The sequence below is a fragment of the Scyliorhinus torazame genome, chromosome 1 (genome assembly GCF_047496885.1).
Source record: "Scyliorhinus torazame isolate Kashiwa2021f chromosome 1, sScyTor2.1, whole genome shotgun sequence".
Taxonomy (NCBI): Eukaryota; Metazoa; Chordata; class Chondrichthyes; order Carcharhiniformes; family Scyliorhinidae; genus Scyliorhinus; species Scyliorhinus torazame.
The window spans coordinates 124,647,505-124,665,376 of record NC_092707.1 but is presented as its reverse complement, the minus strand read 5'-3'; the positions used below and the strand labels follow the sequence as shown (position 1 = coordinate 124,665,376).

Sequence of the window (17,872 nt, the reverse complement as noted above, 5' to 3'; positions counted from 1 at the left end):
GAGAAACCCGCCCTTAGTCTCAGAAATGGAGAATCCCGCTCCAGAAGTGTCCCTAGTTGAGTTCCTGCGTTTTGTCAAATTAGCTTGATACACTTTATAGTGGAGATAGTAGGGTGCGTGAAATTAGTTGCAGCGCACCACTGAATGTGTGAATGGAAAACCAGCCATTGTTCGTCCTTCTGATCATTGTCCATTCACCTCAGATCCCAATTCTGGGCAGGATTCTCCATCCAGCAACACTGGAGTTGCGGAACTTGGTCAGGCAGGGAATAGCGCGTGGGCCGAAAATCGAGGCCGCGCCAGGCGCCCAATGGAATGCCATGCTCCAGTTACTCGACAGCTGTGTGAATGCGTTCAACATCGCACGTCAGCATGACCATGTAAATTGTACAGTAAAGGCGGTTGGCATATCATCAACGGGCCGACCCAGCATTCTCCCGGCTCCCTGCGATGCTCCACTTCCGTCAGGCGAAAATAGCGACGACGAGGTTTACTTGTGATGTTGAAAATTGGGAACCAGGCAGCATGGTTGCTAAGGGAGAGAGGGGATACGAAGAGAGTCCAACATCACGATAGTGCGCTGACGGTTGCACCGCTGGTCAGGGGGCATCTGCCAGAGCTCGGAGAGGCAGCGAGGGTGTCCAGGAGAAGGGCCGTGGGGTCGGGGTGGCCAGGTATGGAGCATCTTACCGCAGCCTGGAAGGCAGCCTTCTGTTGCGCACGCCACTGACTGCCCACTTTAAAATAGCGGAAATGGGGCTGTCTTGCCCTAAAATATTGCCCTGTTTGTGCCCCAATCCAGCCACTGCTATTACCTTGAGAGCCTTCACAAGGGTGACCATGGCATTACTAAGTTCAGGTAGAATGCTTCATTTCAGCCTCATATGCACCACAGTGGCTAGTTGTCAGCCAATTCGATTCACTCTGTGTGATATCAAGAAACTTCTGCACTTACTGGATACAGCAAAGACTATGGCCCCAACAATATTCCAGCTGTAGTACTGAAGTCCTGTGCTCCAGAATTAACGGTAGCCCTAGCCAAGCTGTTGCAGTACAGGTACAACACTGTCATCTATACGATAATGTGGAAAATGACAGGAAATTGACATGGTTCCAGTACACCACCAACCTGCCCATTTACATGCCCTTCCCTCCTCCGAGCTCACCACCTGTGAGAGTTAATATTCTATGTTGTATCACTGTTCTTTCAATGTCGCTGGTAAAAAATCCTGAAACCCGCTCCCTCACAGCAGCGTGAATATACCTGCACCACATGGACTGCAGCGATCCAAGAAGGTGACTCAAAGTAGCCCATCAGCTCTATTGAAATAGATTCCTGCATTAAAATTGCCCAGACCTCACTTCCCACTTGTGACCCTATCCGAACAATCAGTGCCCCACATCAAAATCGGAAGTAAACGAGGGATTGGGCTAATGCTATTCTGGTGGCTATCCAGTAAATACTTCCCCGCGATTCAAAAAAGAGCAAATTAATCTTCCCCATCTCCCCTCAAAAACAACTTCAAAAAGATTTGTAAATCAGTTCTAATGCATTTTATATAATTCAAGGGAAAATATATTGCATTGAGACAATGCGAACAGTTACTTGAGTTGAACGTGTGCTCCATATATTGGCACCTTTACTTAAAGACGTCATTGCTAGAGAATCAGTTCAGAATGAAAAGTATCGAGGATAAATGTTCCACTCAAACACATTCTACTTTCAAAAGGCACATAAGATATGTAGGGTGATGGAATCAGCTTTGGTTCATTTTTTATCTCAGAGTAGAGAGCTACTAAAATCTTTCTTCATTATAATGTGGAAACAAAGGGAAGAAGAGCTATTTGACTAGAAACTAATCAAATCTTTTTTTTTACTTCTCTGCATTACCATCACAGATGTCACTGTATTTGTTGTGTTATGGGCGAGGCGTTTTCAGAAACCCAAAATGTATCATGGAGTTCAACCAACCTCTCCCTTTAATGGATTTGTTGCTTTTCCTAGCACACGGCTTGTTCCCTAGGTGTGGGTTTACAATTATGGACACGTGGGTTTTTAAACACAAAACACTGTTTATTCCATTAACTCAACTTAACATCTTAAATAAACATTGGATCTCTTAACACCCCTTACTTCAAAGATAACTCAGAAAGTTTGCAACAATAAATAACTCCTTAAAATGTTCCTTCAAACTTCCAAGAGACTTAACACCTTTAAACAAAATCACATCAGGTTAAAGGCTTTACTTTAAATCACCCAAATGATCCAGAGATAGTCTTTCATGGCAGAGATCCAGCTCACTGCAAAACACAGACACACACACAAGCCCTTTTCCTCCAAACTGCAAAACTAAACTGAAACCTCAAAATGACTGACCTGAGCTTAGCCCCACCCACTCTCTGACAGCACTGTTTTCTTAAAGGTACATTGCTTAAACATCCATGTCTTAAAGGTACTCTCACATGACAGTTGTCTTCATTGTGAGAAATCTCTACTGGCCGAAGAATGTTGGATCGTTGATCTCGGAATTATATTTTTCCATTGAATTATTGGACCTTACTAACCACAGCTCATTGAGTCTATCTAAATTTGATACTGTCGCACATCACAGAATTGTTCCGACCCAGAAGGAGGCCATTTGGCCCATCATATCTGCACCGCCGAAAATCCCATTGAAACGGATCAAATTCATCGCCCAGCTTGGAGTTCCAAATTTGAAAGTTTTAAGATCAACAAACTGCAATAGCTGGGATTGAACCTGGGTAGACTGCTTAGAAGGCAGCTATGTTCACCACACTACCACCATCTTTAACCATTTTTAGTGAATTAGGAGCAGACCTTGCGGCCCCTCGAACATGCTTCACAAATAATCATATCTAATGTGGGAGCTAACGGTTCGATTATGGATGACTCTTTGTCACTCAGTCTCGAAATGTCAGCTCCCTTTTATCTCCACAGATGCTGTCAGACCTGCTGAGATTGGCCAGTATTTTCTGTTTTTGTTTCAGATTCCAGCATCCACAGTAATTTGTTCATATCTAATGTGGGGATAGAACCCATGATCCTGTTAGTAAGGGTTGTATGTTTTGCAGGTCTAAAATGGTCCCAGCAATAACTAACTCAGCAATGTGGAAGCTCATCCCTGATTCCCACAGGAGCTCGGATCACTGCTAAATTGGCTGAGGCCTATATTTTTGATGCAACCCCTGGCAACAGCCTGAAATATGTTGGCCTCACATCAATGTTGACGTGAGTCTCCTGCACTCTTTTCAGACACAGACTCCTGAATTTGTTTGCCTACACCAGAGCTTGTGATACTTCCACCAACCTATCTTGGTCCCCACCATCCTCCAGTCAGCCCCTCCTGTCCATGAACTTGCTTCTGGCGTTCAGCACGGTTCAAAATTCAGATGGCCCCCACAGGCAATCTGTTTCTGATTGACACCCGAATATCACCACATTAATTCCAGTGACATCCTTTGGTGTTCCGGCCTCTTAGTAAGAGTGCTCACACACTGCGTCCTACCTGAATTGCACCTCATTTAGGCCATATAGCAAATTAGGTCTCATTGAGTTGTTATACCCAGTGAAGGGATCATCTAAAATATGGACAGTACTCATATGGAAGCTTCTGGAATTATCTTTTTTTGAAAAAATGGACACTAACCAGGTGGCTAAGATGGTTGCCAAGGGCCAGGTGACCTTTACAGCACAAACTATCTGCAGCTTCCGGAAAGCTCCTAATTGAATCACCCTGGATGGAGACCTCCCCCTGGAATGGGCGTACAAAGCTGAATACTATCTGCGGAACTTAGACTTGGTATTCTTTGATAATTTAGCCAAAATCCATGTCCCCGACTTGGAATGTTAACAATGAAAACTGGGCGGAAACTGATTCATCCTAGGCAAGTGCAAAGCACTCATCCATTGTCTCCATTATATAGCAATGGCTTTCCAGGTGGACAATACCAGTATTGGTCATATGACTAAAACCAGCTATTAATAATGAGTTTTTATCTGAAGATCCAGAAATACCTGTGCAGGCTGCAGGTGATACCGCAAGCCACAAATGCTGCAGAAAAGACAGTGTCGTCTTTGCCTTTAAGAGCAGGAGACTGTAAAACCCAAAAGAAACGTCCCAGCCTGGTTACTAAACCAAGTTCACTTGGAAATAAATTTTCCCTCCTGATATAAAAATCTCAAGTGCCTAGTTTTGCGATCGGTTGAACATTCATCTCTTTGAGAGGATCCTGCAATAATCCTGATATCTAACTTCAGCTATTTGAACTCACCTGAACTACAATTCAAGAATGGAGAAGACTCCTGTCTTTACCGGGCCCACAATGATTGTTCTCCTGCAAGGAGACAGACAGGTGAACTATGAACTATTTTTTGTTTCCAACTTGTAAAAGTACACTATTCTCTCTCACTGTATTCTTTGTGTGTGAGTGCTGAGTGATTGACGTAGCATTTAGACTTTCAAGATGAATGTGTGAGTAAATAATCCGCTTTATTTAAATTCACAAAGGCTTGCTGCCACACACACACTGAGAGGTTAAAAACACACATTTCCTCTCCAAAATCCATACTGATTGTGGACAGTAAGGGAAAGGGTACAAGAGTTCCAGTTCACTTCCAACCCTCTTCACCGTGGAGTCAAAACTGAATTTCAACTCAAACAATTGCATGTTCCTCCAACTCACTGGTAAGGTCTCAGACTTGTCTTTGTTCCACATGCTCATTTTGCCTTTGGGGAAATAGTCAGTTTGGGCTTGGTCTGTATGAAAAGGTCAAGCCCAGGTAAGTTCAGATTCCTGGGTTGGTTCCACAGCCATCAGTACTCTGTACCCATCCGACAGGTTTCTGAGCACCAGTCAGGGAGCAATCAGAAACAGCTGTGATGTAGAAAAGGAGCAAGTTAGGAACGTAAAGGTATAATGAAGTAATCCATGCATACATGCAGCAAGAGCGAGACAATGTTCTGGCTTGGGCTGATAAGTGGTAAGTAACAGACACAAGTACCAGATAATGACCAGCTCCCACAAAAGAGTATCTAACCATATTCCCTTGACATTCAGTGGCATTACCTTTGTTGAATCCTCCTTATCAACATCTTTGGATTCCCACTGACCAGAAACTGAACTGGACTTGCCTAAGAGCATTGTGGTGACAAGAACCGGTCAGAAGTTGGGAATTCTGTGACAAATAACTTACCTCCTGACTCCCCAAAGCCTGTTCACTACCTACAAGACACAAGTAAGGAGAGCGATGGAATGCACTCCATTTGTCTGGATGAGTGCACCTTCTACAGTACTCAAAAAGGTTAATACCACCCTGGACAAAGAGGCCGGCTTGGGGTCAGTGCCCCATCCACCAATTTACGCATTCACTCCCTACAATACCCACACACAGAGGCAGCAGTGTCAACTACAAGATGCGCTGCAGCAACTTACCAAGTCTCCTTCTACAGCACCTTTCAAACCTTTAACCTGCATCACTAGAAGGACAAGGACAGCAGATGTATCGGAACACCACCACCTGCGAGTTTCCCATCACACATCAACATGACTTTGAACGATATCGCCTTTCCTTCACTGTCGCTGGGTCAAAATCCTGGAACTCTTACCTAACAGCACTTTGGGTGTACCTACACCACATGGACTGCAGTGATTCAAAACTTTGGCTGAAGTATAATTAAGGATGAGAAATAAGTGCTGGCCTTGAAAACCACCACTCCCATCTCAAGAAAGAATTTTTAAAAAGTTCACTTGTACTGTGCAATATGAAGGAACCCTTAGTGTGTTCCAACATTTATACTGTGAGTTCTGGGCGAATGGACTCAATCTGTAATCTTTTCTGTAATGTAGGCACACAAATTGAAACTGGAAGAACCCAAGCAATGCAACTCATTTTGATTCTGTTCATTAAGTTCAGCTATTGCATATAAATGTTTTAGAATGCTTTCAGGCCGATGTTTTAATGCAGCAATTAATGTGTTCATGACCACTTCAAAGTGCAGTGGTTAGTTAATAACATGTGAGTTAATACTTGAACAAACTGCTGACTTCCAGGCTTCTCTAAAAAATTGTTCAAGGCTTGATGCAATTTACATTTATTCTCCTGATGGTGTAACGTGAATTAGGGCATAAAGGGAATAACCATAACGCTATATCTAGCATTAAATTAGTATAGTTGATGATTTTGTTCTCATAAATGTTACAAGGCAATAGCATTTACCCTGTTAATTTACAAGTAGACACTATATGGCAGTTTGCAGGATGCTTAATTATATGGGTTCCATTAGCATTTGAACTTTGGAGGTTCCCTGCTGTATAGTAGAGTTTCATTGATAGTGGGAGTGCTGTATGTCTGCTGCAATTGGCACTCCTTCAGTGTAACAGTGTCATGTATTTCAAAGACTGAAGTGAGTCATGTTCCAGTTAACCTACACTCAATGATTAATGATGAAGAAAAGAAATGTAAAAAAAGTGTTGCCTCAGTCCCAGAGGACCAGAGACTGCTCTCCCCTTTGAGAGAAAGCTGACTGGTGGTGATTTAACCTGAGGGTTACCACACCTCAGGCAAGGCACAAGGTCGAGAAGGCGGGGCCTTCATGAATAACCTCAGCTGGAACAGGAATTGAACCCCGATTTTGGCGTTGGTCCGCATCACAGACCAGCTGTCCAGCCAACTGAGCTAAACAAGCAAATAAAATATTCAGAATGGTACAGACTGATAAAGGTCTGTGTGGACCTACACAATGTGACGACCCAACAATATGTACAAACTCCTGACTGTAGATTGCAGTGTTGTGCGGAATTATTAGGTGGTGCATTATTAGTGGTGAATCAGGTGACTCATGGTCTGCATTTCTGATTTCCAAAGTAATTCAGGCAGGAAAGTCAATGAGTTTATAAAAGAAATTATTATCTTTCTTGCATCTTCATACAATGAATCTTTCCATTCCAATCATCCGTGCATCAAGTTAATAGGACTGTTCCAGTTAGAATTGACAAAGCTTTCTAGTGGATGATTTGCTACCTAATGGGACCACGTTGTCCATGTTGTTCAGGTTCATTTCACTTCAAAGATATTGCCAACATTCCTCCAATGTCATATGTCGCTGGATCAAACTGCTGGATCAAACTGGTGAATGTATTGGTTCCCAAATAAACTTGCATTTTGCCCCCATTTGAAGTACTCAGACATAACTTTCAGCTCATCATTGAAGCTGAAGAGTGAAATAAATCTTGATTGTGAGTGGTATTAATGGCTTTTCAATTTGACAACAGTATCCTGATCATTACATAACCTAAATTGACACTGGTTTTCAACTGTACTGGCTGCACGTATGCTATATGGGATCTGGGAACATTAATGAAAGTGGAGTGACAATAACCAAAGAGTACTAAAGAGTATTAAATGACAAGGATGTCGCTACATTGGGCTACCATGGGCTGGTTTAGCACAGTGAGCTAAACAGCTGGCTTGTAATGCAGAACAATGCCAGCAGTGAGAGTTCAATTCTTGTACTGGCCTCTCTGAATAGGTGCCAGAATGTGGCGACTAGGGGCTTTTCACAGTAACTTCATTGAAGCCTACTTGTGACAATAAGTGATTATTATATTATTACATTGCAGATCACATCAGAATCAGAGGTACGGTGCACGTTCTCACCGTGTCTGCGTGGGTGTCCTCCGGGCACTCCAGTTTCCTCCCACAAGTCCCTAAAGACATGCTGTTAGGTGCATTGGACATTCTGAATTCTCCCTCTATGTACCTGAACAAGCACTGGAGTGTGGCGACTCGGGGATTTTCACAGTAACTTCATTGCAATGTTAATGTAAGCCTACCTGTGACACTAATAAAGATAAAGTTTATTATGAGTAGGCCATAAGGAGAAACACTTTGCATGATCAGTAGCATTAATGGTTGGCTGGAACTGCTCATTTAGGATTTCACTCAACATTGGAATGTTTTTCTTTATTGCGGACTTCCCATCATGTTGCATATCGTGAGTCAGAGAAAACAAATAAGCCACAACGTGTATTGGAACTGCAACTGTAATCAGTCACTATTTCTAATTTATAATGGCGCAGAACTTGCGGTCTCCAGACCATCAGAGACTGAATGTATGAGCAAAGATGCACTTCATTACCCACTGGAAGTTCCAAAGCATTGACCTCCGTGGGAATTGCTTGGGTAATTTGAAATTCCGATTGGCAATTCCCCTGCTTCTCGGAACCCTACACAAATATCTCCAACCCGGAGTTAGAATTGGAGATTTCGGACAGTTCCACAGTACTTTGCTGGATAGTTAGCCAGGAAACGTTAGACAGGAAAATCCTGGTCTAATTACAGAACTGACCCACCAAACACTCCTGACAACCCCCTTGAGACGACTGGAAAACTTTAAGAATATTGGATTCTATGTATTGGGCAATTTAAGGGTTAAAAGCCTGGGGTTAGAGTGTGTTTGACTGCAACAGTCACATTTTTAAAATCATTCTGTTTTGCAGTGCCTGGGTGTTTTTAGCAGCTAGAAGGTGAAATTAACAAAGGAATATGTTTACCAGTCTAGGCTAATGGACTGTGGTTTGACTGGGGACATCCCTGAGGAGTTAATGTGCTTTGCAGCCTGCAGATTGTTTTTCAACTTGGAGAGATGAGGTCATTGCTGGGTGGAGCCAAGAAAGGCAGAGAGACATTTTGAGAAGTTACGGAGAAAGGCAGTTTTTTGGAAAAAGCCTTGGAGAGAGGAGTTGAATTCTGATTTGCCTGATGCTGAGTCCACACTTCTCCCACAGTCAGATAGATTGAGATCTGTATGTTTCTTTTCTTGTTGTTTAATGGGAAATTGGATAGTAGTGTTCACGGCGTAATTATAAGCCATTAGAACATAGAACATAAAGTGCAGAAGGAGGCCATTCAGCCCATCGAGTCTGCACCAACCCACTTAAGCCCTCACTTCCACCCTATCCCCATAACCCAATAACCCTTCCTTACATTTTTTGGGTCACTAAGGGCAATTTTATCATGGCCAATCCACCTAACCTGCATGTCTTTGGACTGTGGGAGGAAACCAGAGCACCCGGAGGAAACCCACGCAGACACAGGGAGAACATGCAGACTCCGCACAGACAGTGACCCAGCGGGGAATCGAACCTGGGACCCTGGCGCTGTGAAGCCACAGAGCTATCTACTTGTGCTACCGTGCTGCCCCGTGTTCTTTTTGGGTATGAAGTTAAAACGTTTAATATTGTCATTGTAATAAAGTTTTGTTTTAAAAATAACCAAGCCCTATTTTTTCATGCAATCACTCATGGGGCAAATCGATTTTTCCACACAGTCTTTCAAATAAACTAAAACATTGCGGTTTTGATCCAGTATTCCAGCTACTGTTGGGGTTTGGTCTGAGATTTAAAACCCTGGGCCCCTCAGACAGACCTAACTATGCCGCACCCCTCTCCCACCCCCACCCCCCACCATTACCTGACTATCCTCCCGACCAGGCCTGACTAGCCCTCCTGAACCAACCTGACTACCCCAATCCACTTCACCAACCTACCCACCTCATCCACCTGCCACCCTATCAGCCTGTCACTCTACCTACTTAGCACCTCACCCACTTGCTTCCTCACCCACCTGCCACCCTACCCATTGGCCATTCTTACCTACTTACCCACTTATCACAACAACCTATTCAACCTGCCCATATCCATTCACTCATTGATCCACTCACCCATTCATGCTGGACATTTAAACTTACCATTCGGCAGCCAATGCCATTAAAAGGGTACGGGTCCTTTCTTCCACTTGACGCTGTAGCGATGAGATGGATTTCTCCACTGCAATTCACATTTCTGGAGAAGCCAGGCATAGAAAACATGGCAATAAATGGGGAGCAGTGTCGGTCTGTGGAATGTCCGAGTGAAGTGACAATCTGATAATGGATAATTCAAACATGAACAAAATTACAGGATTGTAATCAATACAGTCTATCATTTTCTCCCTTCCCTCTTGTCTCTCTCTCTCTCTCTCCCCCACTCACACAAAGCCTTTCTGTTTGAAGAACTTCAATAATTTTTGAATACAACCAAATAAGTGTTGATAAAGACTAAGAACAAAAAAACACTTTATCATTCAGCTAGTTCAAATACTGTTGAGACATGCTGGGAAATTGGGCACATGTTTAAACAGCAGAACCTAGCTACAAGTTACAGAGTATGCAAAAAGTATTAATTCCAAGCGCAGGCTTTTGGCAGAGTGCAATGTGATTCCACTTATCTCTTTGGGGAGCAGGGTCCATGATTTCCAAGTCCTAACAGGCCTCAGGATTTTCGCACTTGTGCAGGCCAGGAGCAGGGACACATGTGCAATCTAGCAGTTAATGGACTCGGCCATGCTGACCGTGGTGCGCCTGGGTAAAAAGAGGAAACAAAAGAGAAATTTTGTGAAACCCCAGCCATGTAACCGGGATTGGGTTGCAATAATCACAGGGAATCCCAGACAGGAGACAAGGGACAAGGGGAACGGGATATGGATAAGTCCTAAAAGAACTCAGGTCCTGAGGAAGGAGCTGTGCTCCGAAAGCTAGTGATTCAAAAAAAAAACTGTTGGACTTTAACCTGGTGTTGTAAGACTTCTTACTATGCTCACCCCAGTCCAATGCCGGCATCTCCACATTTAAGGTAAGTAGAAAGAGGAACAGAGAAAGAGGCTCCTAGAAAGCTGTAGTTGGCAGATCTTAAGCGTTGGGGATTTAGGAAATGTTCTGGAGATCGAAGAGGGCGCAGAAGTAACTTTGGCGCATAAAGATTGCTCAAGGGAACCCTGGAAATAGAAAAAGGCAGCAGAGGTTTGATGACTCTGTGCTGCAGGCCTTTGGGCAGTAAATCATTCTTGGGAACTGTGATGTTCTATTTGGTGTGGCCGAATAGCTGAATTTGTGCTTGTGAATTGGTGCTTGAGTGCATACTCGGGAATCCAGTGGAACAGTCTTGGGAAACGAGATTGAAACTTAGCAAGGTGGGTTGTCATCGATGTTGTCTGACTTGCAATGACTCAGGAGAGAATTCCATGGTGAGATCTTCAACTGTAGAAACCTGAACCCCTTACGAGAGTAGACAGAGTTCTAAGTAAATTAGTTGACTCACAGTGTTACTGATATCTGGTTGGATTGTTGATAAATCCGTGGAATCTGTTGTGGCTGCATCTGCCATTTATTGTGCAGTGTGCTTTGTTTGGCTACAGTTTGTCTGCAAACTCACATGTACCTTTTATTAACCCTAAATGTCAGAGCATAAGACAGATACCATGAATTGTTTTATCTTTCTGACTTTGCATAATATAGTTTATTTTTGTTTGTTGAATACTCATGGAATCGTGTGGCTTTATTCCATCAGCAAATGTCTTGGATCTCAAATGTTGTCCACTTTAAACAAAGAATTATTGGTCCAGATGGGAGCATACCAAGCACTTGTGGCTCTGGTCCAGAGTAATAACAAAAGGCTGAATTCTTCAAATAAAGATTCTAATAAGATATGAAAAAGAATTGAAACAACTCGGTGAATATATTTAGTCATAATTTTGCGAAACTTTGGGCTGCATTTTCCCCCAAAATGATAAAAGTGTCAAGTTCTGACTGAAAACTGGCATGTTTCGCCCGAGAGAAACATCCAGGTTGTCTATTGAGATCTTCCCTCACTTTGTCATTTTGTAGAAAGGGGATGTGTCTTGCGCCACCATTGTGAGGGGCCTAACGATAGAAGCAAACCCGACGCCACAGAGATTGATCTCAAAATGAAGTAAAAGACTCCCTCTTCTCCAATGCATGGATATTTGGATCCCCTCCTCCATCAATGATTGCTGACATCAATCCCCCTTCTCCTCCTCCCGCCTTCCACATGATCACCGGCATCGACACCCTCCTTCCCCAAGGATCACTGGCATCGATGCCCTCCCAATTGGACCCATCCGAGGCCCCGCAGCCCAACCCTTCATTCCATCCCTTTCATCAGGCCCCCCTTCAAGCCCCACCCCTTGGCACTGTCTGGGGTTGGCACTGCCAGGGCCATGTCTCTGACCATCCAAAGTCTGATATAAGTCTTTGGAGACCAGCAGTGATTCCTGCCAATGTTACGTCATGCTGGCGGGTGGGAACATCTGACATTCCTGGAAGATTCAACATTTAGCTGATTTTGAATAATTAAATATATTATTAATTAAATATATTAAAATGTATGATAATCAAACTCTCATCATGACAGAATTTGCACCCATGGCGAACAGGCCTGGAAAACCGCAGCAGGTGTGTTTTGGACGAACACTTTAACCTTAGAAATTTCAGTTGCTGGGGAAAATGGGAAATGACACGCTTGTGAGAATTGATTGGCTCATCAATGAACAATGATGATGAAAGGATATATATAGGTAAGGTTTTTTCATTAGGACATGTTAACATACAGACTTTCAATTACAGTAGCATACTATAAGAATGGCAACATATACAAATGTATACCATATTTAACACTTTAAAAATTATAGATATACCATCGTATCAGAGGACTTTTGATATCAAAAAACTAAAGTGTATTTATTGACATCTTTAATGCACTGACTTTCTTACAGCGCATGCGAGATGTTGCTGAAACTGAGGAAATGCAATATATTGGATCCAAAGCTTTATGTGAAGACTTTTTTTGACAAGTTCAGTAGGTAGAAATTCATTAAGGAAAATGAATATCTGTTAGTTTCTTTAATGGATGATGTATTGAAAATCTACCTTCATCGTGTCTTGTTTATTTCTGGCATGTAACAGAGGTTTTATGTATTCCCCTGCGCCATAAATAGAATTGCATTTTACATTGTATGGCTAATTCAGTATAATGTATTGTTTAATTACTTTAAAAATGCAAAGGTCTGCCTTTTATTTCAGTAGGCTTTGTTGTTTCATTTTATTCTGTCCCTTAGATTCTGTTAGTGCACACTCTGATCCCGGAGGTCTTGTGTCGCAGTGGGTAGCAACCCTACCTCTGATCCAGAAGCTCTGGGTTCAAGTCACACACACAGGAGTTGACGGCTAAGGAAGGTGCATTCATAACATGGCCAAACAGGTTGAGGGGGTCAACCTGCAAATCCTTCAAACATGTCCTTATATAGGTATTTAGACCAGTAGTACAAGAGCATCTACATGAATGCTTGACTAATTACTAATTTGTGTCATCAAGTATGACTACCGATTAGATTATACATTAATACAATCTTGTCAACATTTTGCTTTCAAAAGAATGAGGTCAGCATCATAAAATGGATGTATCACTTAAGGTATTATGAGAGCATTAAAAAAACAAGTTTAAACCAGGAGTTATCCAAAGAGAAAGAACTGAATCAAAAATGAGAAGATAAAAGGAACACTAGTGATGGTACATAGGTTATAGAGTAAGTAGTGAGCCAGGTTGGTAGATGTGCTGGCAATATTTAACTATATGTCAAGATCTCATAGCTCAGCACCTCCCATTCTTAAAAATCCGAAATAACAATTTTTCTGATGAAGCAGACTGCCACTGGCTTTTGCGAGATGTTCATTTTAATGATAAACATTCAGAAAATTTGTTTTTTCACCTTGTGATTCTTTTTCCACAATTTCCTGGATTCTCCTCGCTCTTTCCTTCAGCTCCTTATTCATACCAGTAACCACTCTACTCCCCACTCTCCTTATCCCTCTTTGATCATCGCTACTTTCAGTTTCCGTAACCTTAGAGCTTACAATCCACAGTCCTTTTTCCAGTGTTGAGGCTGAATCTTTTGATTCAACTCTTCAACGAAGCAGCGACAATCTTGTTTCCGTCAATCCTTCAACAGTCCATTCATGTCAATGGCAAATCTAACCAAAAGCTATCACTTCTTATCTTGAATAGCTTCACGCTCTATCCTCAGAACTCGATTACGATCCCAGATCAGACGCCAACAGTGGCTAGGATACTGGACCAAATCCCCAATATTTTAGTTTATTTTGCAGGACTGCAGAAATAATCCTTTGCACCAGGAGTGATTGCACAAAGAAATAGGGATTTGTTATTTTAAAACAAAACTTTATTAACACAATATTAAACGCTTCAACATCACACCCGAAAATAGCTTACAATTACCCCTTAAACAATACTATTCAATACAGTACCCTTAATTACCATTTCTATTCCAAATTAAACAACAAGAAAAAAATAAATGCAGCACTCAATCCATCCTACATTCCAATGGTACAGAGTAATACCTGCTTTCCAGAACAGATTTGGCTTGTGTTAGAATCCCTGCAAGCTCTGGCTGGATATCTTCAAAAAGCTGTTTCAACTGGTTTGTTGCAGCTTCCCTCTTGTCCTCTGACAAGTCTGCACTGCTTTAAATACTATGAATCTTTTTTAACTATCCTACTGTGAGAGCAAAACACATTAGGAGGGATTCTCGTTCCAGCGACTCCAGAATCGCAAAGTACAATCGGGCGGAAAATCGTGTGACAGCCGAAAATCGAGGCCGGTGCCAGGCGCCCCACAAAATGCTACATTCTGGTGCCTTGACAGCAGCGTGAATGCATTCTGTGCCGCATGTACAGTAAGCGCCATTGATATCATTAACAGGCCTGCCCTGGTACTCCCTGGGCCTCCCTGAAATGCTCTGCTTCCACCAGGAGGAATTACCAACAGCAAAGTTCACTTGTGGTATTTTAATCGGGACACAAACGCTGCTGAGGGAGAGAGAGGAGGTAGGATGTTCCCAAAGGAGCTGTCATGAGCTGCCGTGGGCTGCCGGTCCACGGCTGGCTGGTGATAGGGGGGGTGTCTTCTGGGGCCGGGGGGGATAACGGGGGTGACCAATGGTTGAGCCGTGGGGTTGGGGTGTTCCCCGGTACAGGGGTGTCCCAACACGGGCTGCCATTGCCATGGCCTACAAGGCAGCCAACTTGCTGCGCAGCCCACTGATCGCCCACCATGGCCTGTGGTTGAGCAGAGTCGACACCAGCCTTATGAGTGCCCACATCCCCACCTCACCCCACCACCTCCCACCCACTACCAGGTACGACCCTGCCGGGAGGGCATCAAACATGGTACCGAAGCGGGATGCCCACAGTAACCCCTACAGGAAGGTGCCGGACGGGGCTGCAGATCGTACCGCTGGCATGGATAGCGCCAACCACCGGTATTCCTACCAGGAGGGATGGCTGCCTGGGCCAGAGGCTCCAGCCGTGCTGGTCACAAACTGGGACTGGGGTGCGGTGCGGAGGGCAGAGTGCGGGGGAATGGCCGGGGTTGGGTGTGGGGATGGGAGAGGAGAGAAAAGGGAGGGGGACATGCGGGGGCAGGGTCTGCAGTGCAGGCCAGAGCCAGCATGTAGCCCATTGGACCTGGTTGGGCACCGAGCTACGCATCATGCTAACATGTCTGTCTTTCACCCCCTGCAGAAAATGGATTTCAGAATCCAACCAGAAATAGTTGGCACCTGCCTTGCCGCCGCAGACCTGGGGGATGCGCTGAGGCTGAATGAACAAGACCTCCGCGGGGAGGGCTCTACATCAGTGGAGCTTTCGCCAGATGAAGAGGAGCCAGTCGGTGAGGATAGAGAGCCACCTGGCCAGAAGGTCGAGGTGAAGGTGGGAAGGTGGCGCCGCATCAGGCCTCTTATGTACTGGCAGCGCCTGACCTTCGAGGACCTGCCGGACCAGACGTGTCGTCAAAGACTCCACCTGAGCAGGGGGACCATACAGCATATCTGCCGGATCATGGCGCAGCTGGAACCACAGGGGTATGGGAGTGGACACCCACTCTTACATCACAACAAAGACTCTGCATAAAAAGATACTTAACTGGCTGTAAAGCACTCTGGGATGCGTTGAATTCAAGAAGGGCACTGTAGGAATGGACTTTTTTCTTTCAGAAGGTCGAGTTCTATTCTTAATCTATACGGAATCTGCTGATCTCAGCCAGGAAGGCAGAGAGAAAAGATTCAATCTAACCAATAGGAATGGCGAGGGAAATCAGCCAGTGTTCTGGGGCTGGATTCTCTGCTGGCGGGATTCTCCATTGCACCAGCAGTGCAGCCCCGCCTGGAGATTTCCCAACGGCGTGGGACTGCCCACAATGGGAAACCCCATTGGCTGGCTGGCAGGATGGAGAATCACGCTACCGGCGGGGGCGCGCCCTGCCAGAAAACGGATGCGCGGGGACAGAGAAGCCCCCCCCATTTTTCTTTATCATTCAGTGACCCCCATCCTGGGCGGCACAGCGGCGCAGTGGTTAGCACTGCTGTCTTACAGCACTGAGGACACAGGTTTGATCCCCGCCCGGGGTCACTGTGCATGTAGGGTTTGCACATTCTCCCTGTGTCATCCCCACAACCCAAAGATGCGCAGAGTAGGTAAATGAATGAATGAATGAATGAATTAATTAATTAATGCATGAAATCGCTTATTGTCACAAGTAGGCTTCAAATGAAGTTACTGTGAAAAGCCCCTCGTCGCCACATTCCGGCGCCTGTTCGGGAGGCTGGTACGGGAATTGAACCGTGCTGCTGGCCTGCCTTGGTCTGCTTTCAAAGCCAGCGATTTAGCCCTGTGCTAAACCAGCCCCTTAATTTACCCCTTAATTGGAAAAGAAATAATTGGGTTCTCTAAATTTATTTTTAAAAAGTGACCCCATCTATTCTAAAACTTGCATGCATGTGGATATCGGGTGAGAACAGGATTAGGCTCAGCTGTATTCTTCCAGATCTATTGACATTGGAAGCATGAATGTGGTAGTACCAGGTATTGCGGTACCTAAGAGGCTGATGACCATTGGTTAGACCCAGGAGTCTACCATTGGCTGTATTACATAGCTCCGCCCTGAAGGCGGAATATACGAGATGGTGCCGTCCCAGCAGCCTTCACTTTCTGTATCGAAGCTGCTGGGGAAAAGGTTCTAGTAGATTAAAGCCTTCAGTTATGAAATCACTTTGTCTTGAGTGTAATTGATTGCGCATCAATTTAATCTACCAGACCTAAGCTGGAAGGATGGATCTCCGAATTAAACCGGAGTGCCTTCAACTCAGCCCCCACGCGGAGAACACAGCTGCAATTTTTAAACACTGGCTGGCGTGCTTTAAAGGCTACCTCGAGACGACCGGAGGCACCCCGTCAGAAGGACAGAAAATGCATCTCCTGCGCTCAAGGGTCAGCCCTTATCGAGGAGGCGGAGAACTATGATGCCGCGATCGAACTGCTAGAAGGACATTATATCCGCCCTGTAAATCAGGTCTACGCTCGTCACCTGCTTGCGACTAGACCGCAAAGCCCCGGGGAATTGTTGGAAGATTTCTACCGGGCGCTACTGGTGCTGGGCCGAAACTGTGGCTGCCCACAAGTTTCGGGGAGCGAGCACACGGAACCTTTAATCAGGGATGCTTTCGTAGCAGGTATGAGCTCCCCAGATATCCGCCGAAGACTCCTAGAAAGGGACACTCTGGGACTTAGAGAGGCACGGGCCCTGGCAGGGTCCATGGACGTTGCCTACAAAAACGCGCAGTCCTATGCACTCGACCGCGCGGTGGCCCCTGGGCTGCGTGGCACCCTGCAGCGGCAGCCCCACAGACCTTCCCCCTGACCCCGCAGGCCTGCGCTACGAGACGGCCCGCTAACGCCGCCGGGCCCCGCTGTTTCTTCTGTGGGCAGGCAAATCATCCCCGCCCGTGCTGCCCGGCCCGCACCGCCACCTGCAAAGGGTGCGGCAAGAAGGGCCACTTTGTGGGGGTCTGCCAGGCCCGCGCCATGGCCGCGGTCTCCAGCGACTATGGACCGCCGCGGCAACCCCCCCTTCAGGCCCCGACCGGCCATGCTCACCGCCA

At 45.0% G+C, this 17,872-nt stretch overlaps 1 long non-coding RNA gene across 2 annotated transcripts in view; it reads right to left on the bottom strand.

Annotated features, from left to right (window-relative positions):
- Positions 1–4,503: 4,503 nt before the first annotated feature.
- Positions 4,504–17,872, bottom strand: part of LOC140429658 (uncharacterized) — a 113,066-nt gene continuing 99,697 nt past the window's right edge. For both annotated transcript variants that reach the window (XR_011949161.1, XR_011949162.1), the window contains 2 exons: positions 9,771–10,421; positions 4,504–4,896 (listed from right to left, as the gene is read on the bottom strand). This is a non-coding gene — a long non-coding RNA (uncharacterized lncRNA). The remainder of the gene's footprint in view (positions 4,897–9,770; positions 10,422–17,872) is intronic.